Genomic DNA, 27,851 nt, shown 5'->3' with positions numbered 1-27,851 from the left:
TTCCAAGTGAAGTTGGAGAGACAGAGTGGAGTGCAACCTAAATAATTAATTTCCTTTAGGTTTGGGGAACACAGGGCTGTGTTCTCCAGGAGCCGCTTACTCTTACCATTAAGAACCAAGCAGTGAGTCGGAAGGAAGGAAGGTGGAATGTGTCTGTTGATGAGTGAAGGTTCACAATCTGCCCAGCACCATTATCAATACCCTTTTGTGGTGCTTTGGTTGCTGCCCCAATGTGCAAAGAATGTGACCCGAACTGACGTGATGGCAGTCTTGCCCCCACCAGGACCCTACACATCGCCTCCATGAACTGGAGTTTGGTAAATATGAACTGCCTGCCTGCAAAAACAACGGGTGGCCTCCCCATGGGCGGATTAGCAAGTATCCCAGTAGCAGGCAGACTCGGCACTGGCAGTGGTCACTCGAGCACATTTGTGCCATTAGCCATCTGATCTGTTTTGGACCACTTAGTTTAAACTCCACTGCCCGTCCTTCCGCTACGGCAGACATTACTTTTGCGTCCTTTCTGCAGAGGAGGGTCTCCTGCTAGGGAACAGGGTGACATGGTCACAGTGCAATACAGGGGTGCAGGGTCTGTGATACTTTTCTCCCAGCTGCAGAGCATTACCCACCTGTGCTTCCTTCGTCACTATCCATGCAGAAGGGATAATTTGTATTAACTCCAAGCTTGAGTCTTCTATAAAAAGCACTTGTTCCTGTGTATTTATTAATACAGTAAAATCCCATATGCATTCAGATATGCCATGCCCGGGGTGGGGTGGACAGGGTGTTTTTAGAACACGAGGCTCATTTGCAAGCAGTATAGCCTCTCACACCCTGTTTGGTACAATGGGGGCCGACAGTGCCCTCCCACTTATGGTGCTTTGCAGCAGCAGTGTTAACATCTTCTTAGAGTTTCTCATTGCTCAAATTGGTGCAATTTCTGAGATTGATACGTTTCTCTTGTCATTGCTTGATTTTGCTCGCGAGAAAGTGTCACTCATAGTCATTCAATGTCACTCGTAATTACACTGAAATTATGTAAAAGTCATACATAACAATCTGAAACCTTGGCAGCTATGTAGTGCATGGTTACATTTGCAACATCACACCGTAACCTTGAAGGCATCTTTAGATTTGCACTCAGAAATCTTAATTGCTCACCAACATTTCAACATCATTTTAAAGTCTTGACTCCATGTCATATTTGTACCATCATTTATGACTGCTACAGCATTCACAGTTTTGCACCATCTCTCAAGAGTTTGCATTTATTGGTCACAGTCTTACCCTGTATCACATTCAGCTAAGTTTAGGAAATTAGTTTTAATGCCTACGTTTTGACCGAACCAGAGAATCTCACATAGGACTATAGGATGTTCTGTGTTAAATATCTCAAGAGTGAGTTTCTTTCTGTTGGTTTACTGCATCCCTCAGTCATGAAATAAACTTCCGTGGAAGATATTAGTAAAGTGATGCCTTCAAATTATTTTCTGCTCTTGGTGACAGACGCGTTTATTTGGCCCCCTCATTTCTCTTGTTGTCAACATGTTTCTGCCTCTTTCAAAGCCATAATTAGTAATGGTCACTCATCAGAACTCACCGCTCTATTTCTACAATTCTTGTTATGTCCCTTTTGGTGTAGTGGTGGAGAGTGGGAAGGAAAAAGGCAAAAGAAGAAAACCCAGCATGGTCCACATGACCCATTTACTTCCTTCACAGATCAACCCTCACTACATTAGCCATAGATTATGGCCACATAGACATACTATGAAATTTGCAGAAGCCACAGCTGCCAGTTCCCAGTGATGCTCAGACATAGTTATTTATGAGTAAGTTTGCCTATGTTGATTGTCTTCACTGAGATGCCAAAATAGGTGTTGCAGGCAAAATTAATGCAAGGGTGGCTCTTTGCAGTGGAGCATGCCTTAGATACTGTTTTAATCATGTCAGTGTACACACATGCACCACAGACACTCACATAAATACTTTCGAGATTCAAGGACAGCCTTTGGGCCTGGAGGCCTATTTCCAGGGGAGTCACAGTGGTGACCCAAATATATTTCTTGTATTAACTAAATATAAGGAAGATATATGTCTGTTAAGCCTATAATTATAAAGTACACTGTTCAACCATGCGCTATATAATAAATGCATTGAATCTATTCAATTAGATGGAATTTTCGGAAAAATGTATAATAATAAATATGCAAGTTTCTTTCTGATGGCTAAACCAAACCAGCCCTCTATATGGTTATTCAAAATGATAAAGAAACATTTGTGTTAAAGTTAATTTTTGTTACTAATTATAGACTAAACCTGAGGCAGGGAGGTCCAGATTGATAACTTTGCAATTGATTATATCCGGAAATGGGGATGACTTCTTGAAGAAGGAGAACATTTTTCGAACTTATAGGTCAGGAGCTAGAGTAACTCATGTACTGTAAAAACACTAGATGAGCAGGGAGATGGTGAGTATGGCACTGTAGATATCTCGTTGGAAACTTGAGATTCATGTACTGTGAATCTCACAATGTATTCAGTGATTTGAGCCCTTAGGGAAACAATTTTATTAGTGAATTACTGTACCATTTGACTGGCAAGATGTCTAAAGAGAATGTAATTAGGAAGTGATATGACCATGATAATGGTTGGTGCAGTGGAGCTTGATTTCAGAGCATGTTGAGAGCAGGAGGTCAAATGTATTGCCTCCTTCAAGTGCTTGTCTCCGACCAGATGTGTGTAACTAAGGGACACAATTTTCTCAATTAAGGCTTGGAAGAAGGTGTCCAATAGATTATCTACTCATCTTCTACTAGATTATCTAGTAGACACCTTTTTCCAAGACCAATTCTGGGTGACATGAGTATCTACTCCTATCACCCAGAAATATAATGTGGTTGGAAAGTAATAGAGCATAGTGGGCAAGATTTAAGAGTTCTGGCTGGAATGTGGCTTGACAATTCCTAGGTGGGCAGTAAGCAACCACGCAGATCATGGAGGGGTTGGAGTATGTGATGATCTTAGGTAGGATGTGCTCAAAGGAGGTGAAAGGTGGAGCACCCATCATCTTGAAGGGAAGGTAATCGTGAAGGAGGAGAGCTACGCCTCCTATTTAACTTTGGACTCCAATTCACAATAGGAAACTAAGGTTTGGTGGAAAGAGGTTGGCTGTATCCATGATGGAAGAATCTTTGACCCTTGTTTCTGTGAGGGCCAGTATGTGAATTCCACATTGAAATACGAGGTCATAAATATTGTAAATATTTTTTGCATTAATGAGTGCACCCTTGATATGACTAGTGGGTCATGGTGAAGTGGAGTCATCAAAGGAAATGGTTGTTGGCAAATAGGCAATAATTAGAAGGGCCTCTTTCAGGTGAAGGGGTGTTGGTCAAGATACCTGCTATTCACTTGACCCTTAATAGTGAGAAATCAAAATCGGAAATAATCAGTGCATGATAATAATCAGAATATCACTAGTCTGAGAAGTTAATAGATTGTGTTAGATTTTTGCTAATAAATACATAATCAATTCTATGTTGAGAACCAATCACTAGGAATAAAAGGTGTATTCATGAATATATGGGTTGCATATCCTTCCCAAGTCTGTCAAAGCTCTCTGGGAAATCACTCTTTTGAAACCTGTTTTTGACTAGGAACATCCTTAGATTTTGAGAGGCCTATTCACAAAGGAAGATGTTAAGTAGTTTTCATGTAGTACTTTTTTTAGGTAGTCTTACATGCCTTTGCAAATGATCCCAAAAACATCTAAAATGAGGTTGAAATTGGAATATTCCTATAAAATCACTACAAATAGAAAGGACTGTGTCCTCTTAGTGATAGAGTTTTGGACATTTGAGGCTGGCTCTACTCACAAGTGCTCTTGTCGTACTCGTAAATGTTTTTTTTTAAATATGATCTTATATTTTCTATCTCTAATACTCACCAGGATTTAACTGCAATCTCCTATCCTAATCAAATTATCTTTAGTATAATTCATAAAAGTAGAGCCATTTGAGTTCTAAAACCTTAACATTTACTTGTGTAGAACCATAAATATTGAAAATTCATAAAGAAATATCATCTTGCAGTAGAAAAAATGTAATCGCCATACTTTTGAACACCAGAAGAGACATAAAAAGTGGAAAGAACGTGCCAAGTTGAGCCCTCTCAAACTCATATTTAAGAAACATATAACAAGTGATAGTGGGAATAGTGAGATCCACAGGAGTAGCAGCACACCCCAGCTTCATCTGCAGTTGTCAACAACAACAGCAATACATGAAATTGGAAACAACAATTGCATCAAAAACAAAAACACCCAGTACATTTAACACAAAGGCATATACTATGTTTTGTGCATTAGTAAAAAATAAAACAACATGGCTTTAGATAAATGCACCACAACATATAATGAAGAAACAACACAGCCACAAAGCTCAACAATGAGCTAGGCTTTTGTGGTGTATCTATAGCCTCTCCTCTACACCTATGAATAAAGTCTCTTAAATTTGCAGAATCATCAAACCTAGTGGTCTTATCTTTTAACTAACTTTAAATAAATATAAAAGCTCAAGGGGACCATAGCGATAATTTCATGCCTTTTAAAACTTTTAGTTTAGTTTAGTTAGAGTGACCAAGTATAGGGAGCCTTTTGGACTTCTGTCCCTTATTAATATGTGAGAAGCTTTGCAAACCTGTAGAGTAGACGTATTTTAAGTTATAAGGTTTTTCAACTTAGAGATGTCTACTAAAAGTAGCAAGGAATTCCAAACAATTAACTAGGCTGAATATGTGAAGTTTGAGATTTACTACATTAACAACTGAAAGACCCATTTATGGTCACATGCTAATGGAAACCTATAAATAAATACATAATGAAAAGAATACATCTTAATCTTTATAAGTTGTATTTGCACGCTCTCTGGGTCACAAAATAAAACTGGCCCAACAAGCCAAACATAAACATCTTTCTCATGCACCCTTGTGCAACAAAATGAAAAATTGGCCAAGCAGTGAGGAACACAAACTACCATATGGAGGACATGACAATTGGCCATTAGGAATAAAATAATTTAAATTTTTTTGTAACAACAATGATTGGCGTTCATTCACTTTGGTCTTCATAGGTAATACAATCCTAATGAAAGGAGCAAGGAAGCCTAAAAAAAAAACTAGACTGCATATGTAAAGTTTCAGAATTACTACATGGATAACTAAAAGACATCTATGCTCATATGATTATGTAAACCAATAAACAACGAGATAACAAGTACGATAGATGAAAAGAAAGAAATCACATTAAATCTGATTTCCACCATGTGGTGGAACATTGGATATTAGCTCCCTAATAACTTTTCACCTGTTTGACGAATCCCCACAAAGCTTTATAGACCTGTAGAATTTTCTACATTTTGATATGATGTCATTTTTTGTGATGAATCTTTAAGGGTGTGTAAATATAAAAGGGTTCCCAAAACATGTTTTTCCACCAATGCATTTTTCATAGAGTTTTATATTTGACGTGCCATGAAAACGGCTGAATGGATTTACATGAAATTCGCAGGATTATGCATTATGGTGCAGAAATTATGCTTTATGGGTACTGCAGTTCAGTAGGGGTAAGTACCGTTTAAGTTATAAGGCATTTAGGGCCAGATGTGCGACCCGTTTTTGCGCTCGCAAACGGGATATCGCCCCGTTTGCGACTGCAAAAAAGGGTCATGGAATGTCCATTAGCTATTTTGAGAGTCACTGACTCGTAAAATAGCAATTGCGTCTCTCGCTATTAGTAAGGGGCGTCCCTTCCTAATAGCGACACTAAATGCAATTTACTATTGTTTTGCGGCCGCAAAACACTCCCTGTTTACCACTTACTTCAAGTAGGTGGTAAACCACTCGCAAACGGGAAGGGGTCCGCAGGGGACCCCTTCCTCTATGTGAATGGGTGCGTAAATATTTTTTAAGAGCAGGCAGTGGTCCTCGGGACCACTGACTGCACTCAAAGAATTAAACTGAAAAGTTTCATGTTTTCTTTTAAAAAGCAGTCCCAGGCATGGTGGTCTGCCTACCCCAGCAGACCACCATCCCTGAGAGTGTTAGTCATTCCCAATGGAGTTGCAAATTGCACTTGCCTCATGAATATTATTGAGACATTCAATTTGCGACCCCATTGGGAATTGCTAACATTGTCTGAGACACTGTTGTACATTCACTTTTGCGTGTCTCAAATTGCGAGTCGCAATTCGACGCAATTTGCGACTCGCAAAACTGAATGGTTGTACATCTGGCCCTTAAACTTAGTGCTATCTGTCACCGCAGTACTTTCACGGAATTTCACAAAATTTTTTGAAACTGCTGTGGTACATGGCTGTAAAGTTATTTAAAAATATATAAACCATTATACATAAATTCCACTACCCTATTAACACTTTAATAAATTGGTAATCGGTAGGGACTTGCTACTTACCTATATCTAAGGCCTTACACTGAACACAGCCAAAGGGTAGTAAAAACAATATGGCTGCCATTAACCAATTACATAATGGCTTGTCATCGCCATGTACCACGGTATAATGCAAAGGTATCACAGTATAACATGGTCCAAAATATAACTTAGGCCTAGCAGTATTATTGGATTGTGGTATCCTTGCGCCAGTCATAGTGTCGCATGGGCAATCTAATACTTAAGTGAGATTTACAAAAGATCGCAAGGACACCATGCATGGTCCTGCGTTGAATGGTAAATCTGGAGAAACAGAAAGCAGCACAATTTGCTGTTTTTCATTACTCTGCACGCCATGATCTACATTGCTGCTAAATTTCACACACATTCATATGCCACACCACTGTAACCACTTAACTATACACTATGCACTGAACTCTGTGCCTCTCCTCTGTACAAGGCTCCACTTTATGGCACTTTCACTGTACCCAGTGCCACTGTACCATACTCCAGTCTGTCACTCCACTGTATGCCACTCCAATGGACGCTACTCCACTATAATCTGTTCCACTGTATGCCATTCTACTGTACGTCACTCCACTCCACTATCCCATGTATGCCACTCCACTGTACGCTACTCTACTCTAGGCCACTCCAGTGTATGGCACTCCACCCTACGCCACTTTATTCTCGATTGGACACAACTCCACTGTATGATGCTCCACTGTATGCTACATCACTCTACCACTCAGAATTACAATTACACTCCAGTGTATGCCACTCCACTCCTCTCCATTCTACACTAAGATTGAGACTGCCGCTGCGACATAGTGCTGCTGGCGCTGGTAACTCGCGCTTTTTAAAAACCAAATCTTTCCTCATATTTAAAGCAACTGTATGGTGATTTTAAAACTGTATAGGCGCATTTGAACAGTGATTTTAATACTGTTTAAATAGATGTTACGGTGATTTTAAAACTGTAGACATTTGTTCCTTACCGCCTCTGCTCTGACTCCTAGGCTTCAACTTCCCGCCAAAGCTCCCCGGTCCGTCACGGCAAGTGCCGATTGTACGGAGGGGGCGGAGGGCGCAGGTAGCGAGCACAGCACTTCCGACGTGGGAGAGCAGTACGGGGGTGAGCGGGCTAGTCGTTGAAACCCTGAGACAATTTAAACAGATGCTGATTTGTGCGCGCAGCGGGTGCGCCGGTGGCGCGCCAAAGGCAAGCCCGTCTGCGCCCGTCCGCGCCTGGCACGGGCCCAGGGCCGTAATCCCTGCTCAAAATATAACTATCAGAAATAGGAAGGTCTATAACAGCTCACAACTGAAGGACCTACGGCCAAAACCCTCCTGTGCACCCCTAAATCCGGGAGATGAAGTCAAATACTGTACAAGCTGTCATCATGAGTTCCCCTACACGTGCTGTAGGATAGCAGCACCTCGCTGCCTGCTACAGGGTCACCCAGTAAATATACAAACAAAGGCCGCCCTAGTAAATGCTAGATCGCTTGTGAAACATAATACTGAAGTAGCAAACATGATTGACACCTATAACCTGGACCTGCTGTTTATACCTGAAACCTGGGCAGATAGATCGTCGGCCATTGACCTGGCATTAGCAGTGCCAACGGGTTACTCACTCCTTCGTGCCGACGGAAGCGGTGAGGAGGCCTAGCCATCATCAGCAAGGATACACTTCATGTGCAGGGACTCGAGAGTCTCAACTCCCCTGAGTGTGAAACGCTACCTTTTAAAATTCGCATCACTAATAATTATATATTCTCCGGCCTTCTACTGTACAGGCCTCCAAAGGTAAATATCCCCTTGGCACAACTATTGGGGCCCGCTCTGGAGTCCAGCTTATCCAGGGCAGACTTCACGATCCTGGGGGACTTCAATATCCACTTGGAAAGAGTTGATGATAGTAATAAGACTTCCTTTTTATAGACAATGACCAGCTGTGGCATGTCTCAATTAGCGAATCAGGGAACTCATTCCGCTGGGCATACCCTGGACGGAATATTTACCTCAAATCCCAACATCATAATAGGGGAAGTGCTGTCAGGCCCCTGGTCCGATCATAAAGTAATTAATTTTACCTTAAACCTGGACCAGAAAAAAACGGTTAGGGCACCTCGGGAGGGGGATCGCCCTTACCAGGATTGAGAAAAGATCGATATCGCTGAACTACACTCACGGCTTGGCACCACTACTTTAGAATTAGATAAGGACTAATTAGAGGACTGGATCAAATCTGCAGTGCTTGCAGTCGCCCCCATCAAAATCAAAAAACAAAAAAGGAGTAAACACTCTGAATCTTGGTTTTCAGAGAAATTAAGACTGCAAAAACAGACTTGCAGGAGGGCAGAAAGGAGATGGAGGGCCAACTACGGGACAAAGGAGAAAGTTGATTATTGCAAAACCTTACCCACTTATAAAAATCTGATTATGGAAGGAAAATCAGCATTTTTCGTAAAAAAGATCAACGAGGCCAAAGACTCGAGTAAAGAATTGTTCGCCTCGGTAAAGAAACTTACAGAGCCCGCGACCAAACAGGTCGCTGGTAGCACAGACCTGTGCAACAAATTAGGACAGTTCTTTGCCGACAAGGTGCGACTTATATATGATTCTTTCCCGCAGAGGCCCATCGTCCTAGATGCAGGGGGTGCTAGGCAACTTGATAGTGAACAAAACGGTTCTTAGCTCATTTCGAAATCAACACAAAAATGTTGTATAGAAACACAATGGAAAACTATACACGTTTATAAAATTTCCAAACCCAGCCGGGAAAGGATTTTATTTTATAGAGAAACAATGTTCAAATTCAGTAATCAATTCGTAATCACAAGACACAAGCCTGTGTCGTACATGAAAAGAGGGAAACAGAAAGATAGCATAAGGGTGAAAGGGGTGTCTATCAGGCAAAGAGCGAGAGCAAAGACAGGGTACTGTATTCAAGTAAAAAATCAATCACAGTATCTCCTGGAGTGGAACATAAACAATCTTATTGGTCAATGTTCATAACCATAAACCCACTCATGGGTGTCGACGTTTCGATCCCTATTGCTCGAAAAGATACATGGGATCATCATCAGGACATTTATAATGAACAAAACATGCCTGATTGTAAAAGAAGCCTCAGGTTGGAAATTAGCCGGAGTATATTTTGGCTAAAGTAAAATAAAATTGCGTGTAGGTATCATTAACCATACAGCTGGGATCCCATCAATGGGGATTTGGACGTCAGTCCTGATGAGGACTCGTCTTCCCGTTGCTCCTCGGTCGGTGCCGGATGCAAGTCAGTGATGCAACTTGATCACCCCACTCAGGGAAGTCCCTCAGACCTCAGACCCCCTATTCCCAAATTTAAGTTTTCAGTCCCCTTGGTCGAAGAGATCAGACTTCTTGTCCTGTCCACCAAATCCGGAGGCCCTATGGACCCTTGTCCACCCAAGGTCCTACACATGTTCCCAGAACTGCTGAGCTCCCAACTCCAGCCATTCTTCTGCAACATAATTCAGTCCAGCTGTTTTCCTAAAACATGGAAGGCAGCCTCGGTACTTCCATTACTTAAGAAACCTAGCCTTGACCCCTCAATTCCAGCTAACTTCCGGCCAATTTCAAGAATTCCTTTTCAGGCTAAAATACTTGAGAAACTGCTGAACTCTCAACTGGCAGGATTCGTCAGGGACACGCATGTCCTAGATGACTCCCAATATTTTTTTTTTTTGCAGAGTTTTATATAGCGCGAACTAGAACCGAACCGAATCAGTTATCAGAGCGCTTTACATAGCACCAGTTACGTTACATGAGGACACACTTTCATTTTAGGCACGGGGAGATTAAGTGGTTTGCCCAGATTCACAGGGGTTTTTTGGCGTCGTTACCGAGACTCGAACCCAGATCCCCACGTCCGAGGTCGAGCGCCTTAGCCGTTAGGCCAACCCCTCACCCGGGGTTCCGGGAGGAACACGGGGCTGAGACTGCCCTAGTGATGGCAGAGGAGGAAATCAGGAGTATTCTGGATGCAGGAGGGAAGGCTGCCCTCATTTTGTTAGATTTCTCGGCGGCCTTCGGCACTGTTGACCATGATATTCTCATAAGCAGGCTGAAAGACATAGGCCTTGACACATCTGCCACCAACTTGCTGGCCTCCTTCCTAGAAAACAGAACCTTCTCAGTTCAGCTTGGGGAATTTGTATCTAGGTCCTTCAGTCTGCCGTGGAGGGTTCCCCAGGGCTCGTCATTGAGCCCGTCCCTTTTTAATTTATATGCTGCCCTTTTAGCCAACATCATCAGGAACTGCGGGTTCATCCCACTATCGTACGCGGATGACACCCAAATAGTGGTGGCAATCTCAAACAATACCACTGAGACAGCGGATAGATTCAGACTCTGCATGGACCAGGTCAGTCACTGGATGCAGGACAACTGCTTAAAATTAAATGGTGATAAATCGGAATGTTATGCTACTGGGGACCGATCCGGACATCTGGTCTAACCTCTGGTGGCCAGACAGCCTCGGCAGATGTCCTTCGCCTGTGGACAACGTGAGGAACCTAGGTGTCATATTTGACTCCAAACTAACCTTTGAAGCACAAATAAACAACCTCTCCTCATCTGTTTGATATACGCTGAAACTCATTAGGAAACTGTTGCCATACATTCCATCTGATTTTTTCAAAACCCTGGTTACCTTGTTAGTCCTATCTAAATTAGATTATGGTAATGCTTTATATGTAGGGCTACAAAAAATGCTGTTACTAAAACTGCAGCGGCTCCAGAACGCGGCAGCCAGGCTGGTTCTAAACATTCCTAAGTTCGAATCAGTAGCCAAAAAAATGAGAGGCCTTCACTGGCTCACTGTAGAAAAAAGAATTCAGTTTAAGTCAGCCTGTCTAGCTTACAAAACACTGCACAGTTCAGGCTCACGATTCTTAAAGAGAAACCTAAAACCCTATGAACCTACTAGGACTCTTAGATCCAGCAGCGCCAAGCTCCTCATGACCCCCAGATTCAAACAACTAAGGTGGGGGGGAGAAGCTTCATATGCAACAAAGCAAAAACATGGTACAAGCTTCGCGCAGAACTGAAAAACAGTCCCTCATTGTGGTCCTTCCGAAAGAACCTAAAGACCTGGCTTTTCTCATCTTAGCCGGAGGGTGCACCAGATCCATCGTCGAGCAGCTTAATCTTTGACAGCGCCACGCCCTCGGGCATTCGAGTGCTCTACAAATCTCAAAATCAATCAATCAATCAACTATTCCATTGGACGCCACTCCACTATATACCACTCCACTGTATGCTATGGCACTCTACTCCATTCCAGTGTACTCCACTTCCCTGTATGCGACTGCACTGAACTCTACTCCATTATACGCTATTACACTTAATGCTGCTCCACTACATGCTACTACATTATACGTTATTACACTCTACACCACTCCACTGTATTCCACTCCACTCCACTCCATTCTACCTTACTCCACTCTACGCTATTTCATTTTACACCACTCCACTGTATGCTACTCCACTCTCTGCCACTCCAGTGTACTCTCCACTGTATATAACTCCACTCTACAAAACTCTACTACACTCTGTGCCACTCTACTAGACTCTACTCCACTCTGTCCAGTTTCTTTCACTCTGCACTACGCCACTTCAATGTATGCCACTCCACTCAACACTAATCCACTGTACCCTACTGCACTCTATGCCACTCCACTGTATACCCCTAAACTCTAGGCAATTCCACTCTGCGCCACTCTTCTACACTCACCTGTATAGTATTCCACTGTACACCATTCCACTATATGCTGTTGTACTTTACAGAAATTCACTATACGCCACTACCGTGTATACCACTCCACTCTATACAGCTCCATTATAAGACACTTTCCTCCACTCTATATAACTTCACAGTATAAAGGTATACTACACTTCATGGCACTCTGTAACATTCTACACCACTCTATCCGCGTGCACTCCACTTTCCAACTCTATACTCCACTCTATGCCCATACACTCCATTGTACAACACTCTTTTCCACTATACAACACTTTACAGTACTCCACTTTACTGTACTGGGTCCACTCTAATTTATAACAGTTTACTACCTACATCCACTCCATCCGACTCTACACCAATACACTCTATTGTACTTTACTCCACACTACGTTACACCACCCCACTCGACTTTACTCCACTGTATGAGATTTTACCTCATTCTATGCTACTATACAACAATCCACTCTACACAGCTCCACTGTTTCACACACTACTGTACTCTATGCAGCTAGACTCTGCAACACTCCACTACACTGTATGCCACTCTTTGACGCTTTACTACTGTCTATACCCCTTCACTCTACTGTACAACACTGTATTATACTGTATGACTCTGTACAACACTCTACTCCACTCTGACACGTTGCACCACTTGACGACATTGTTCGGAACTTTTTGTATGCCACTGTGCCCAACTTTACTCCACTCTATTTTACTATATGTCACTCTACTCTACGCCCTTCAATGGCATTGTACTCTATACTTTGTTAGCCAATCCACTACCCCCTTTTGAGCCAATCCACTATGCCACACTCTATAACACTGTACTGTACTGTACTATACACCACTCCACTCATATCAGCTGGACTGTATGCCTCTCTACTCTACTGTATTCTACATCACTTTCCAATACTGTCCGACACCACACCACACTACACTCTACTGTACAACACAGTATTCCAATTTATGACAATTTACTTGACTGTATGCTGCGCCACTCCACACCACTATAGTTTTGGACATGCTACTATACTCTGACTTTTCTCCACTCTACACTACACCACTCTAATGTGCTCGACTCTACTATACACCACTCTACCCCACTTTATCCCACTCTACATCACTGTACTATACTCTGCTCTGTGCTGCTCCACAGTCTGACACTGTACTTCATTGTATGCAACTCCACTTTACAACACTGCATACTACACTCTATGGCATTCTATGAAACTCTACTCCACTCTATGACCATCCACTCTACTTCACAGTATTACACCATGTGACACTCAATGTCACACGGCTCAACTTCTTTCTACGATACACCACCCTACTATATGACATGACACTCCACTCTGACACTCACCTCCACTGTATTCTACGACACCCCACTTGAAAAAACTCCACTCTTTGATGCTCTACTTCACTGTACTCTACTCAAAACCACTCTGCACCACGCTGACAGTCTACAACACCCCACTCCACTGTTCAACATGCCATTCCACTGTACAACTCGCTGCTCCAGTCTGCAATACTTGACTCCACTATGAGACATCATGCCACTTCATTATATAACACTTGACTACACTGTATGAAACTCTTCTACACTCTACTCAATTCCAATCTACAATACTCCAGTCTATGATAACTCCACTGTAATGTATGACACTCCACATAACAACTCTCCACTTGTGACACTGGACTCTAGAAATTGAAAAACATCTGTATTAATACAATTAAAAATCCATTTAAATTCAATGAAAAAACCGAAGGTTAAAGCTTAGCTATAGTTGGGAAGACGTATTTCCCTATACAAACCGAGTTTGAACTACACAAACTATAAACTTTCTAAAGTCATAACTTTCATTTACAATGTGTCCACAACCTTCAAATTATATATATAAGTAACAGACTTTGTTATGCACTAACTATAACTTGCCACTCTACCATGCACTATTCTCTCACAAATATTGATACTCCAATGTACAACACTACACTGTACGAGACTCTCCACCACTCTACTGCATGATGCTACACTCAACAAAACTGAACTTTATGACACTCTACTCCACTGAACTCCACTCTGTGCCACTACACTCTACAACAGTCTGCTACACTTTAAGCCACTCTACAACACTCTACTCGATGACCCTCCACTCCATCACACTCCATTTCATGACAGTTCAGTCGACAGCACACCACTTTACAACACTCAGCTCTGCTGTTTGACACGCCACTACACTGAAAAACATGCCGCTCCACTCTACGATACTCCACTCCATGAAACGACACACGAGGCCACTCTATTCCACTCTACAATACTCCACTCGACTCCACACTATTCCACTCTACAATACTCCACTCTACAACACTAGACTCTGACACTCTCCTTTATTGTACTGTACTACAATCCATTTTGATACTCCACACTGCGATTTGAAAGACATTTTTATTATAAAATAAAAACCATTAAAATACAATTAAAAAAAGGTTAAGGATAATTTATTGTTAGAAATACCTTATATATTCTTTCTTTACATACACAACTTAAAATACACACCATCAAAAATTGTAAAGTTATAATTAGTTATAACTTTGATTTATATTTTATGCACCACCTTCAAATTACTGTAAGTAGCGGACCTATGAACACAGTCTTTCCACCTCACTCGCCGCACTACATTAACTACATCTCATGTCTTTTCAGTGCACAGTTGCATACTACATCACTTATAGCATGTGAAATCATAGTATTCATAATAACACTTTCAGTGCATGGTAGAGTGGCGAGTTATAGTTAGTGTTGTCTGGTTATCGCGGTCCGCTACTTCTAATAATTTGAAGGTGGTTGATAAATTGTAAATTAAAGTTATAACTATAACTTTACAATTTTTAACATTTGTGTTGTTTAAACGTAGTTTGTACAGGGAAAATACATTTTTCGAACTATAACTAAGCTTTTATCTTAGGTTTTTTTTATTGGGGAAAAAAAATAAATATATATATATATAAAACGTACTGGTGGTCGCCAGTAGGTAGTTATAGGTAGGACCTAGTTTCCACAGGAAAAGCGTTTTTTGATTTGCCAATAACTATGGCACTGTTTAATTAATTTTCACAACATTTTCAAAATGTGCACAACAGTCGGTTCAGCTGCTGTGTTGAAAGATTCGGGGTGATTCGGCAAGCGGGCCCATGAAAAAGGGCGATCCCAAAACACATTTTCATACAATGCAATTTCCCTTAGAGATTTTAGACATAACTACGGCCCAAACTACAGAATGGAATTACACCAAATTTGGCAGAAAGGTAGCTCTTGACCCAGAAAGCAACCTTTTTCCAATTTGGTGTAAATCCGTTTAGTAGATTTTGAGATATTCATCCAAATTTACATATATAGGGATGCAGATCCTCCGAGTATCCGACGGTCCCCGTTCTGAAATCTGATTGGCTGCCAAAACTTCAAACAGGAAGTGTTGGCAGCCATCTTGGGACTGGGCTTCAGCCGAGTCCCAGAAAAAATGTTAATAAGAAAACTGGGCGGGGTGGGAATAACCTGATCCCCTATTCCCTGGTCCCAGAGTTCCGCTTGGACCCTGCCAGTGCAAAAAGGTCTCCCGGCCTTATTTTTAATGAAGCCCCTGGATGTGCCACGTCACAGGGACATACAGAGGTTATAATAAGTTAATTGAGGGGAGCACCCATATCCCCACTCCAATTCCCCGGGTACCACCACCTCCCTGAGGGTACATAGACAGTTAGTGGAAAGGTGAGGACCCTCTCTGGGCACTGGGGGCAACCATATCCTTGAGGCTTTTTGAAAAATGGAGTGGGGCTGCACAGACCCCCTTCTCAGGGCTTGTAGAAGCCCTGGGGACCACCACCTCCCAAGGGCCAAATCCATATTTAAAACATGGAGAGGTCTTCACGGACCTTTCCTGGGCCATGTTTGGCACAGTGGATCATCACCTCCCTGAGGCGGCCCATGCAGAGGAAAGGTGGTTGGCCATGCCATCCCCCTCCTTGAGCCATATGCGGCCCTGGGGACTGCCGGCCCTTGCTATCCCCTGAAGTGCCCTTCCTCTAGAGATGGCTGTTTGCTTTTGCTTAGTGGCAGCTGGCTGCTGCCACCAAGCAAAAGCAAACACTCCGCTTCCAGCGGGCGTGAGATGTGAAAGTGTTCCTGCTTGCTAGAAGTGGAGTTTTAATCTCCTTCTACGGGCAGGGAAAGAGATGAAAGATTACTCTTGCAAGTGGGAGCTGCATTTCCAACAGCTCCCTGTGTGCGAGAGCAATGCCAGCTCCTGCCGGAGGCAGGGCGCTGGCTGGGACCGTGGGGGCCTTAAGGCTGCCCCAGCAGTCCCATAGTACACTGGATACCCTGGGTGGGACCAGAGACCCCAGGAAAACGTGGCCTGGTCTCAGGGGGATGTGGTCCCCGGGGCTGAAATCGGCCAAGGGAGAGGGGTTTCGGGGTTACGGGGCTCTCCCTCCCCCATTAATTTTCAGCTGGACCCCAGGAATGAGGTCCCCGGGCCGAATTTGGCCCTGGGAAGGTGGGCCGCACAGCTCTCCTCCCTGTTTTCTTTGGTAGTATGTAAAGATCTTCCCCCTTTTCCCATGTTGAATACAAGGACATCTCCACCAAACAAAGAAGCACTTACTTCATTTAGTTAAGAGGAAGCACCTCGGTTTGGTGGAGAGTCACCTCTTTGTAGTCTCCTCTTCTCTTGATGAGGATTCATGTCATCACAGATTTGTGGATGAAGACGCTCGAGGAACAGTCACATTTCCGAAATTGCATACACACAAAGTCACTGGAAACAGTACTTTATGGTCCTTTACCGAGCTGTACTGTAGAATATGCACAAGACATTTATCCAACGAGGTAGCACTTACTAGTTAACCAAATGAAAGTACTCCAGTTGGGTAGGCGTTTTCGGCAAAAGTGAGGACTCTTCTTGGAAAAAATGAGGTTCCATTCAGGCCCTAGTGTGAACTTTACAGTAATCAAACCTCAACTAGAAGCACTTACAAATATAAACATAGCAGGTGCCCCAGTGGAAGCTCCACTTCAGTAAAGCACAAACAATCCTAACTTCTTGCGCTTGACAAAAGTAAAGCAAGTGTGTTTCCTCTCATATTCCACGCTGAAAAACAATCTGAAATCCTTAACGGAGGTAACTGCATCTTTGATCTATTGAAGTGCAATCTGATCTGGGGTTACTGTGATTAGTGATTTCTTTCTCATCATCTCCTGATGAGAGAGCATAGTCCATGATTCCTCCTTTTAAATTCCCAGAGTATGCAAATGCCCAAAATGCATAGCACCACTCACATACACACTCACAGACATACTCAAATGCTGAGACACCCACTAAAAGACCCACACAGGCAATGACACACCCGCTCACAGACCCACCAAGCAACTCACACAGGCACTCACAGACCCTCAGAGGCACTCACACCCACTCACAGACCCACACAAATACGTGTACACCCAGTCACACAGGCGCTCACAGACCCACACACCCACTCTCAAAGGTGACAGGGTACAGTTATGATAAAAAAAAAAGAAATCCACTGAAAAAACAAAGGTTAGAAGTACTTTATAGTTAGGAAATGGAATTTTAAAAAAAACCTTAGAAATCCCCTGAAAAAATCAAAGGTTATAGGGATGTTATAGTTAGACTCAGATTTCACTTGTAGAAAACCAGTGAAATTCAGCAGTTATATTTACCTGAGCTAACTATAACTTACACCCCCACAATGCACTGCTTATGACCTCACATATTACATCACTCATTACATGGTCAGTGACATCATGGATGACATTACTGATCATGAGTTTGATTGTTAAACATATATACTAAGCCACTACAAAAGTTATATCTCTGCGTGAGTGGGTGTCTGAATGACTGTTTGGGTGTATAAGTGGTGTGTGAGGAGCTGGGTGAGTGAGTGGTAGTGTGAGGGGCTGTCTTGGTGAGTGGGTGTGTGTGTCAGTGGCTGTATAAGTGGGTTTTTGAGAGACTGCATAGGTGAGTAAGTGGGTGGGTGTCTGAATGGTTGTATGAGTGAGTGACTGGGTCTATAAGTGGCAGTTTGGGTGAGTGAGTGGCTGTTTCAGTGGGTGGTTTTGTTCAGTCAATTGATGTGTGAGTGACTGTTTTGTAGGGTAAGTGTAAGTGTGAATGGCGGTATGGGTGAGTGAGGAGATGTTGGAGTGTTTGTATGGATGTGTGAATGGGTAGGCAAGTGGCTGTGTAGGTCTGTGAGTGCTTGTATGGATGAGTGAGTGGCTGCGTTGAGAGGTTGTATGAGTGAGTGAGTAGGTGGGTGTGTGAGTGGCTGCATAGGTCAATATGTGGCTGTGTAAGCAGCTATATGGGTGAGTGTGTGTGTGGGTGAGTAAGTGTCTGTGAGTGACTGATGTATGAGTAGCTGTATGGGTGAGTGAGCACTTGCTTTTGAATACCCCCCGGGTGGGGCATGTGATATATATAGGAGGGGGTACATGGGGTCTCCCTCCTAGGGCTATTCAAAGCCCCGGGGACCGCCTCCTCCCTGGGCAGTATCACAAATATATGCTTGGAGCCACAGGGACCGCCACCTCCCTGGGTCACAAATGTAATTCAAAAAGAATGCAGGGAGGACCTACAGCCTCCCCCGCAGCCCCTGGGACCACCACCTTCCCGGGGCAGTAACTTAATGATATGCAGGAGACCACCACCTACCCGGGGCACTGTTGCATAAAAATGCAGGGAGCCCACTCGGCCCCCCGCTGCTGGCTCGGGGGCCGCCACCACCCTAGGGCACCTACATTAAATATTTGTTAAAAAACACAGTGTGAGGGAGGCCCTACACCTCCCCCACAGCCCCGGGGATGCTGCCTCCACAGGGCTAAAATAAATCATAATGCCCCGGGGGCTCCCATGCACCCCCGGGGATCGCCACCTCCCCAGAGTACACATATAATATTAAAGGGGTCTATTGCATACCCCCCAGTCCTGGGGACCACCACCTCCACGGGGAAAAGTGGAACAAAGGAGTGAGAGCGTGCGGCCCTCCTCCAGGAGCCCTAGATGGCCCTGGGGACCACCACCCACAATGACCAGCTCCAGCAATGTCCTAGGGAGCCCACCCCCAGGATATAAAAGTTTGCTATGGCTTGGCGGGACACCATGCCAGCCAAGCCATAACAAACAACGGCTCTGCTTTGCAGAAAGCAGGGCAGTGTCTGTTTCCCTGCTCGCTGTGAGGCGAGCAGGGAAACAGACATTGCTTTGGGACCCAGGGAGCTGCATGTCCACAGCTCCCTGGATCATTAAGCAATGCCAGCTCTCGCAAGAGGCAGGGAGCCGGCAGGGACATCGGTGGCTTTGAAGGTCCCCCCGCGGTCCAATTGGTGAGTGGATGCCCTGGAGGCAGCCACTTTCAATGGGCGAGCCCCGGGAGATGGGGGCCCCCTCACTTAAGGATTTTTTATTTTTTAATTAAAGGTCACATCCAGGGGGATGGCATCCCCAGGGCGGAAATCGGCCCCCCCTACCTTTTGGTAAAAAAAAAATCATTAAAAAACGAAAATCCTCAAAAGCTATTTCCGCTGTAACAAGATGGACTGTTCAATAAGAAAACAAAGGGATGAAATATTACATTTAATAATGCTATATTCGGTCAGAAAACGCCTACAAATTAAATTCTTAGATTCTTTGTAATATTTCTTAAAAGCTTTGGAGCTATCCCGTCAAATGTCAACAGCTCACTGGGACCTCTTCCAATGACTATCCAACATTGTGAAGCCCTCCTCTGCCATAGCTTGCTGCCCTGCCCTGCTAAAGATTTCTGACTTCCATTGCAGGGACTGAGTCCGAAGGTAAAACTTTCAACCAGGTTGAACCTGGTTTATATGTTTGACTCACACTCCATTCAATAAGCCTTAACTCGTGACTGGGTACCGGTCAAGTGCAAACAGATAGCCACAGTATACATAACACTCTTGGGGCTATTTTTAATTTAAACATTTTTAATTTATAAGTCTGATCTTTATTGAATGTTTCTTTTTGTGTCATTTTATTTATTAAAATATTTAAATTTTTTCCCAAAAATAGATTGATATTTGTTGTGTTTTGACTGTAATCCTGTTTGGTACTGCATTTATGCTTTACACGTTGCCTCTAAAAGCTCTCTGTGCGATAGCTACCATGGGTCTGAGCACAGGTTTATTCAGTGACTCCTGAGGTTCATCCTGAGAAGGATTGTTATTATTTGAGGTGGTTACTTACCCCTTCAACTAATACTCCAATTTCTTAACACCATTTGTTCCTGCATCTCTATAAAAGTTATATTGAATGACTTACATGCACACTGAGAAACACTGTAAAATCATTATTTGAAAAAATGCAAACGCATTTGCTGGAAAACCACAAACACATAAATGACATTTATTATTACTATTTCATAAGAATTTTAATTTAGGTTTTTATATGCACTCTTTTTGAGAAACAGTTTAATTCCTTGCTTTAAAAACTATATAAACGTGTTTCTTTCATAAGGAAATATTCTAATTGCAATTTCTCATTCCTAAATCTATTATTTGCTGTTAAAAACATATTTGATAATGGCTTCAAAAGCAGCAACATATTTGGTCAAAAATATGAAAGTCAATGTATAAGTGCAAATACTTGAACCTTACCCGTTCTTTATTTAACTAGTTGCAGAAACTGTGCTTCAGAAAATGATTAAAAGCCCAATAATAGCTGTGCAGCAAAAAGCATTGCTCTGAAGGATTTGTGTTCACTCTCGCAGGTCGCAAAGTGGTCAAATCATTTTTAAAATGGGAAACATCTTGAAGATTGCTTAGTAAGTCTTAAACAAAGTGCAAAATCCTTAACAATGTCAGTAACAATGTGCTTACATGTGTTGGCGTCTTATGCTTTCAGAGGGCTCTAGAAAGCAATCCGTTGCAAATGACCACAATAGTGGGAGGTTCACGTAATAATGACTTTTCTGAGGTTTGGAGAGAGCAAATGGCTTTTGCAGATGAACAAATCAACAGACGGTATTCCGGGAGAGGTGCTTTCTGAATTCCGATCAATACCAGCATGCTTGAAGCCAATACCACTCTATGCTTGAGAATTCAGTTGCGACCCAAGGCAGAAGTCTGAGGGAGGGCAATGCTTGGTATTAATGACTGTATGGATGCTGGTGCGAAGGGTTGTGAAAGGGCGAACCTGTCTGATCAAAATACCTCCAAAAGGCACTGTTACATGTGCCAGGTTCACACAGGGCAGGCATCTCCACATGGTCAGCGACTAGCTGCCGCCTCCCCCCCCAATCCGGCACCCAACACCCAGGAACGTGGACACGAGACGTCTTTACTTTTTGGAAGGCGGGCGCTAGTCGCCCGGCCGTATTTATTAAAGTATGAAATTTAAAAAAGGTTTTTAATTGCATAATCAACAATGAAAACAAAATCAGCAGGACATTTAGTTCACATTCTTATCAACAAGTTTGAGAGCCTGACCTTAACAAAACTCTAATACATGTTGTTCCTAACTTAGACTAAACATCCTAAACTTGATTTTGTACATTTCTGGCCATATGGCAGGGTCACTACCGGTGTCAGGTCCTACAAGCTGCGCCTCCCCCCTAGAAGTGCGCATGCGCAGTGTTACCCCGGGAATTGCCCGGTCTACGCCCTAAACTCCATTTACCCACTAAAGGAGGGCCCTTACTCTGCGCCGGTGGCGTCATGAGTCCACGCGCGCGGGGTGGCTACCAGCCTAAGGAAAGCGTGAACTACTCCTACCCGCGCTCCTTTGCCTATTACCTTGCCCCTGGAGTTGTGGGAGTGGCCCGCAGGCCCCTCCCCCTGGGCGGGAACCTCCATAGGATGATGCCCGCCCCCTCAGACCTCAAATATGTGCTCACCGATAATGACCTTACCGCATGCCCCATACCTAATAAATACGACGACCTATGGGAAAAAGATTCTAAAGGACAGCTACACTGGCTAATAAATAACAGTATCCACGTATAGCTAAAAGGGAAAAGGCCTAACGACACATGGCATTAAAATACAATTTGCTTACACATGTTACGCTAAATAACAGTATCAACGTATAGCTACAAAGGGAAAAAAGGCCTAAAGACACATGGCTTCAAAATACAATTCACTTCACACCTGTTTTGCTAAAAAAGGGGAAAAAATTCCTAAACACACTTATCACAAAATACACCAACAGATCAGTCTCTCCTGTGGACCGTACCTTCGAAATTTACCATTGAACCAGACATAAAACTACTCAAAACTTTGTTCCAAGGGATGGTGGGTGGGAAAACAAAGAGGCCCCGAACGCGGGGCACAACGTACAGCGGGGGAGCGTCCAGGGACAAGGGGGTCTCCTGGGCGCTCCCCACCTCTTATTCCCGAGGGGCCGGTTGGCCCCTCCTATCGCCCGTCCCCCCTGACCCGGAACCACTAAATTGGATCCGGGTCAGGACGGCCGCCGGCCAATCGGCGGTGGGCCGCACCCCCGGGGCACGCCCCCACCGCCGAATGACGAAAGGAAATAGGGGGGGGCGGCGGTCGCCGCGCCGCCATGCGTGCGGGGGGGCCGAGGGCCCCCCCTTTTCACATGGTCAGCGACTAGCTGCCGCCTCCCCCCCCAATCCGGCACCCAACACCCAGGAACGTGGACACGAGACGTCTTTACTTTTTGGAAGGCGGGCGCTAGTCGCCCGGCCGTATTTATTAAAGTATGAAATTAAAAAAGGTTTTTAATTGCATAATCAACAATGAAAACAAAATCAGCAGGACATTTAGTTCACATTCTTATCAACAAGTTTGAGAGCCTGACCTTAACAAAACTCTAATACATGTTGTTCCTAACTTAGACTAAACATCCTAAACTTGATTTTGTACATTTCTGGCCATATGGCAGGGTCACTACCGGTGTCAGGTCCTACAAGCTGCGCCTCCCCCCTAGAAGTGCGCATGCGCAGTGTTACCCCGGGAATTGCCCGGTCTACGCCCTAAACTCCATTTACCCACTAAAGGAGGGCCCTTACCCTGCGCCGGTGGCGTCATGAGTCCACGCGCGCGGGGTGGCTACCAGCCTAAGGAAAGCGTGAACTACTCCTACCCGCGCTCCTTTGCCTATTACCTTGCCCCTGGAGTTGTGGGAGTGGCCCGCAGGCCCCTCCCCCTGGGCGGGAACCTCCATAGGATGATGCCCGCCCCCTCAGACCTCAAATATGTGCTCACCGATAATGACCTTACCGCCACAGGCCAGCATTGTTAACCGACGATCTGGCCTCCCCCCTCTAACCCCTACTTAAGGAAGCCTCCTACTCACAAATCCCTCTAGCCAAGCCCAGATATTGTCAGACCACAAGACATTCCCTTCCTGAGTTAAATGAACCCCGTCCCTCAAGTAATACTTGTCGCCCCAGATACACCCATGAGGTATTGACTGTAACAAGGGGGAGCGAAACAACCTATCCAACCGTGTGTTGATCCTCTTTACCGAGTGATTCAACGCCCTGACCGAATGTCCCCCCCGCCACTGTAGTCTAGGAATGAGTTGTGACCATACCAATGTGCAACCGGGGCAGGTCCTTGCCATCCAACCCGCCGTTGAAATAATCTCCTCAATCAGAATGCGTCTACCCAGTGTTGCCAAATCATTCTCCCCAAGGTGAAGTATCACCACTGCCGGTGGAGATTGTTGGCGTGCTAGAAGCCCCTGGAAAAATCCCCTAAACTCGTGAAGACACAATCCCCCTCTGCCAAAGAACGTGATGTCCAACCCTAGTTGTGCCGCCCTTTTCCTCATGTCACCTGACATAAAGACACATTCTGCCCGCTTCACATATGAATGACCAACAATCCAGACATTGCTCTTCATTGTTTCCTGGTCGCCGCTCCGTGCTGATGAATGTTGCCGGTGCCCGACGACAGATTCCTCCCCTGCGTAACAGGTCTGAGAAACTGTAAGAGAGCGGAAAAGAAACCAAGCGTGAGTGACATGTAATCATAGCATGTCAATCCGAACATAACGTTTATAGCATTCTGAAGACCACCTCCCAATTGTCTTCACTCTTTCCACTGGGAGGCCCCCCGCCACCGCCTCAGTTGCTGCCCCAATCCTGAAGGAATGAGAGCCAAACTCTTTAGGGTCAAGACCTGCTTTCCTAACCCCCATCTCCAATACTTTCCTGAATTGATACCTGGTCAAGGGGCTCCCGTCAGCGTGACAGAGCAATGTCCTGACCGCTGAGCCTACCAAGAGTCCGAGAAATAACTCCACGTGCCTGACCGGGCAGCACGGGTTGGCGGGGGCCCGTTGCAGAACTATGGTGTGACCCCTAGCCTCCTGATCTGTTTTAGACTTCTGGATAATCACCCACATGGTGTCCCCCCTTATCGTCACACCAGCCCTTTGCAAGCCGCCCAGTAGGTCCGACTTTGAACCTGCCACAAGTTCGCTAATTCTCAGCGCCCCATAGAATGCCAAAGAGAATGCCGCCCTCAAAAGAAGCACCTCCCACTCCGAGCTACAAACAGTCTCCAGCGTGCCCAGTAGGGCAGTCAGCCGGGCCAATCCAATAGGCTTTCTCTTATCCTTCTGGTGTCCCTGAATACGGCGCCATCCCCTTAAAGCCTTACGTATCATAAAGGTATTGGTGGGATCCCGGAAGCCCCTAGCTTGAGCGAAGAATGATACCGCTGCCCTATGTCTGTTCGCAGCTGCCACCGAGCGCCCCTCCCTATGCATCCATTCTAAATAGGCTGCAAAGCCATCTTCCTCCGCCCAAAGCGCTTCCCACTGTGGGCCCAAAAAGGAACAATAAGACAGAAACGCCCCTTCGTAAGCCGTCTTGGTCCTGGGGGCTAGGCTAGCGACCACGAGGTCCTGTAATCTGGGGCACCAATCTGCCAAAGTGCCGCTGGGAAGTGTGCTGGCGAGGGGTCTGCTGAGGGGAGATACTCCCTGAAAACCTGCATTTTGAAGCGAGAGAGGGAGTCAGCTGCATTGTTTAAAACACCAGGGACATGTTTGGCCCTAAAATTAGCATTCAGTTTCAGGCACCGCAGAACAATTTCTTTGATCAGACGAAGTATGAAAGGACACCGCGCCCCCTGCTGGTTGATACATTCCACCACCGTCATGTTATCTGACCAGAACACCACTGATTGGTTACATAGGTGTTCGGGCCAGACCATCAGTGCCACCCATATTGGGAAGAGTTCAAGGAAGCCAATGTTGCTGGTCAGACCCCATGTCGTCCATTCTTCCGGCCACTGTTGGGCGACCCACCTGTTCCCTAGGATGGCGCCAAAGCCCACACTACCGGCCGCGTCAGTCCATAAGCCCAACTCCGCTGATGTTGTGAGCGGGCCGGGCCAGGCCACCCTACCGTTAAAATCCTCCAGGAATGCCATCCAAATAAGCATATCCTGGCGAATTTCAGCCGATAGGCGAGTGCGGTGGTGCTTTTCCCTCAGCCCCCTCATCGCGTGGGCGATGGAGCGAGAGAAAGGGCGAGACATGGGGATAATTCTCAGTGCGAAATTCAATTGCCCTACCACCTCCTGTAATTGCTGCAAAGTGACCTTCTCCTTCCGGAGGCATAACTGTAGCGATGTCTTGAATTTGCACACCTTGTCCTTAGGTAATCTAAAACATCCCTCCATTGAGTCAATCTCGATGCCAAGGAATTCTAAGCAGGTGGTCGGGCCCACAGTCTTCCCTGGCGCAAGAGGGACCCCAAAAGCCCGCATGAGCACGCAAAATTCCTGCAATGCCAGCGCGCACTCCTGAGATCCCGCTGTACCGAGGAAGAGGAAATCATCTAAATAATGCATGACCCCTTGATGGCCCGTCACTTGTCTCATGGCCCATTCAAGAAAGGAACTAAACATCTCAAAGTAGGCGCAAGAAATAGAACAACCCATAGGCATGCATCTGTCCATGTAGAACCTATCCCCAAAGGTGAAACCTAAAAGATGTTGGTCCGCCGGGTGGACTGGGAGGAGGCGGAAGGCTGATTCTATGTCTGATTTCGCCATCAGCGCCCCGGGTCCCGTGGCCTGTAATAAGTTAACAGCCTGATCAAAAGAGGCGTACTTAACACTACAGATACCCTCGTCAATGGCATCATTCAGTGACGTCCCCCTAGGTGCTGACAGGTTATGAATCAATCTGAATTGCCCCTTCTCTTTTTTGGGGACAACTCCCAGTGGGGAACACACAAAATTGGGCACTGGCACTTCAGAAAAAGGGCCAGCTATCCTGCCTAATGAAAGCTCCTTGTCAATTTTTGGCGGCCACAACAGCCGGATTGTGCTTGACTGACAATTGATTTCTACAGTGCGCACTGCCTGTGTATCCCCCGGCCGGGATCCTAAAACCCTTAGAAAAACCTTCTTGGAGTAGGGTGGCCGATGTGTGGTCTCGGTATCTGTTCAACCATGGAATCATTGCCACCACATCCACTGGTGTGGGGGGGCCTAACCTGTTTGAGTTATAATGGCCTTCCCCTACCCCTCTGACCTGTGTTACCTTGCTTGGACCTACAGGTAGTTTCTGGATGAGAGGGGTGCCCACAGGAGGAACATGCATGTCTAAACTTACACGCGGCCCTTGTGCAGGTGCGCCTATTAAAATCCCAGCACACCCCTTTTTTCTCTGGCCCACCTGCCCTAAATTTCCCAGGTACCTCACTCGTTTGGGGGGGCCGAAAGGGCTGATGCGGTCTAGTGAACACCTTGCCCGCCCCGAACTGAGGGGGAGGTGCAGTATCGGAGAACTGTTTGTGCCAAGCCATGGAATCTACCGTGTCCCATGGCAATGATCTGTTGAATTCCAATGCCTTCCTGAAATTGACATCATAACCCTTCCATGCTTCCCCAGAATACTGTTGACTCCACCCCACAATCCTGCTCGAGTAGCATGCTAATGCTGCCTGTAAATCTGGAGGACGCTCAGCTTTAACTGCAGTGAATACAGCCCATGCTTGCATCCAGTTGTTGAGATTTTCCTCAACCCTAAATCTAGTACACTGCGCCCTCCATTCACTTGGGAGCATCCACTCCTTTAGTGCTTTTGCCTGTTCCATTTCCCTATTATCTAACAACAAAGAGTAAATGTACCCGTATTTATCCGCCCAAATCATCTCTTTCACAGCTAATGACACATGCTGAGCCAGATTCTCGCTCCTGGAAGGTACAACACCGTCCCCCAAGAGTGGCAATGCCACTTCCTTACCAAGAGCGGGCACCGGGAGCGGCTGCCCATTCAATCCGTCCAGCTGGGGAACACTTGGACCTGCAAGGGGAGAAGATACTGGCAATGCAACACTGTTGGCAACCGCTGCCAATCTTATTTTATCCACAAACTTCGCCGCCTCTGCTGCATGGTCTGCAGAATTCGGGAAAGCTCCCCCTTTTTGGAGCCATGGCATCAAGGCCGTTAACTGAGATAACAATTCTGGTGGCATTGAACCTACATTACCCCCCGGGACAACAGGTACCACTGGGGTTATGCCCAGTGGTCCTGGTACAGCTGGCAGGGCGGGTGCCGGATGTGGCCAGCCCGTACCCGGAATTGTGGG

General features: G+C 45.1%; 1 protein-coding gene across 7 annotated transcripts in view; it reads left to right on the top strand.

Annotated features, from left to right (window-relative positions):
- HPCAL1 (hippocalcin like 1) overlaps positions 1–27,851 on the top strand; it is a 1,733,702-nt gene that overhangs the window by 891,624 nt on the left and 814,227 nt on the right. The gene's annotated exons all lie outside the window — the stretch shown is intronic.

The sequence above is a fragment of the Lissotriton helveticus genome, chromosome 6 (genome assembly GCF_964261635.1).
Source record: "Lissotriton helveticus chromosome 6, aLisHel1.1, whole genome shotgun sequence".
NCBI lineage: Eukaryota > Metazoa > Chordata > Amphibia > Caudata > Salamandridae > Lissotriton > Lissotriton helveticus.
This window is presented reverse-complemented; position numbering and strand designations above follow the sequence as displayed.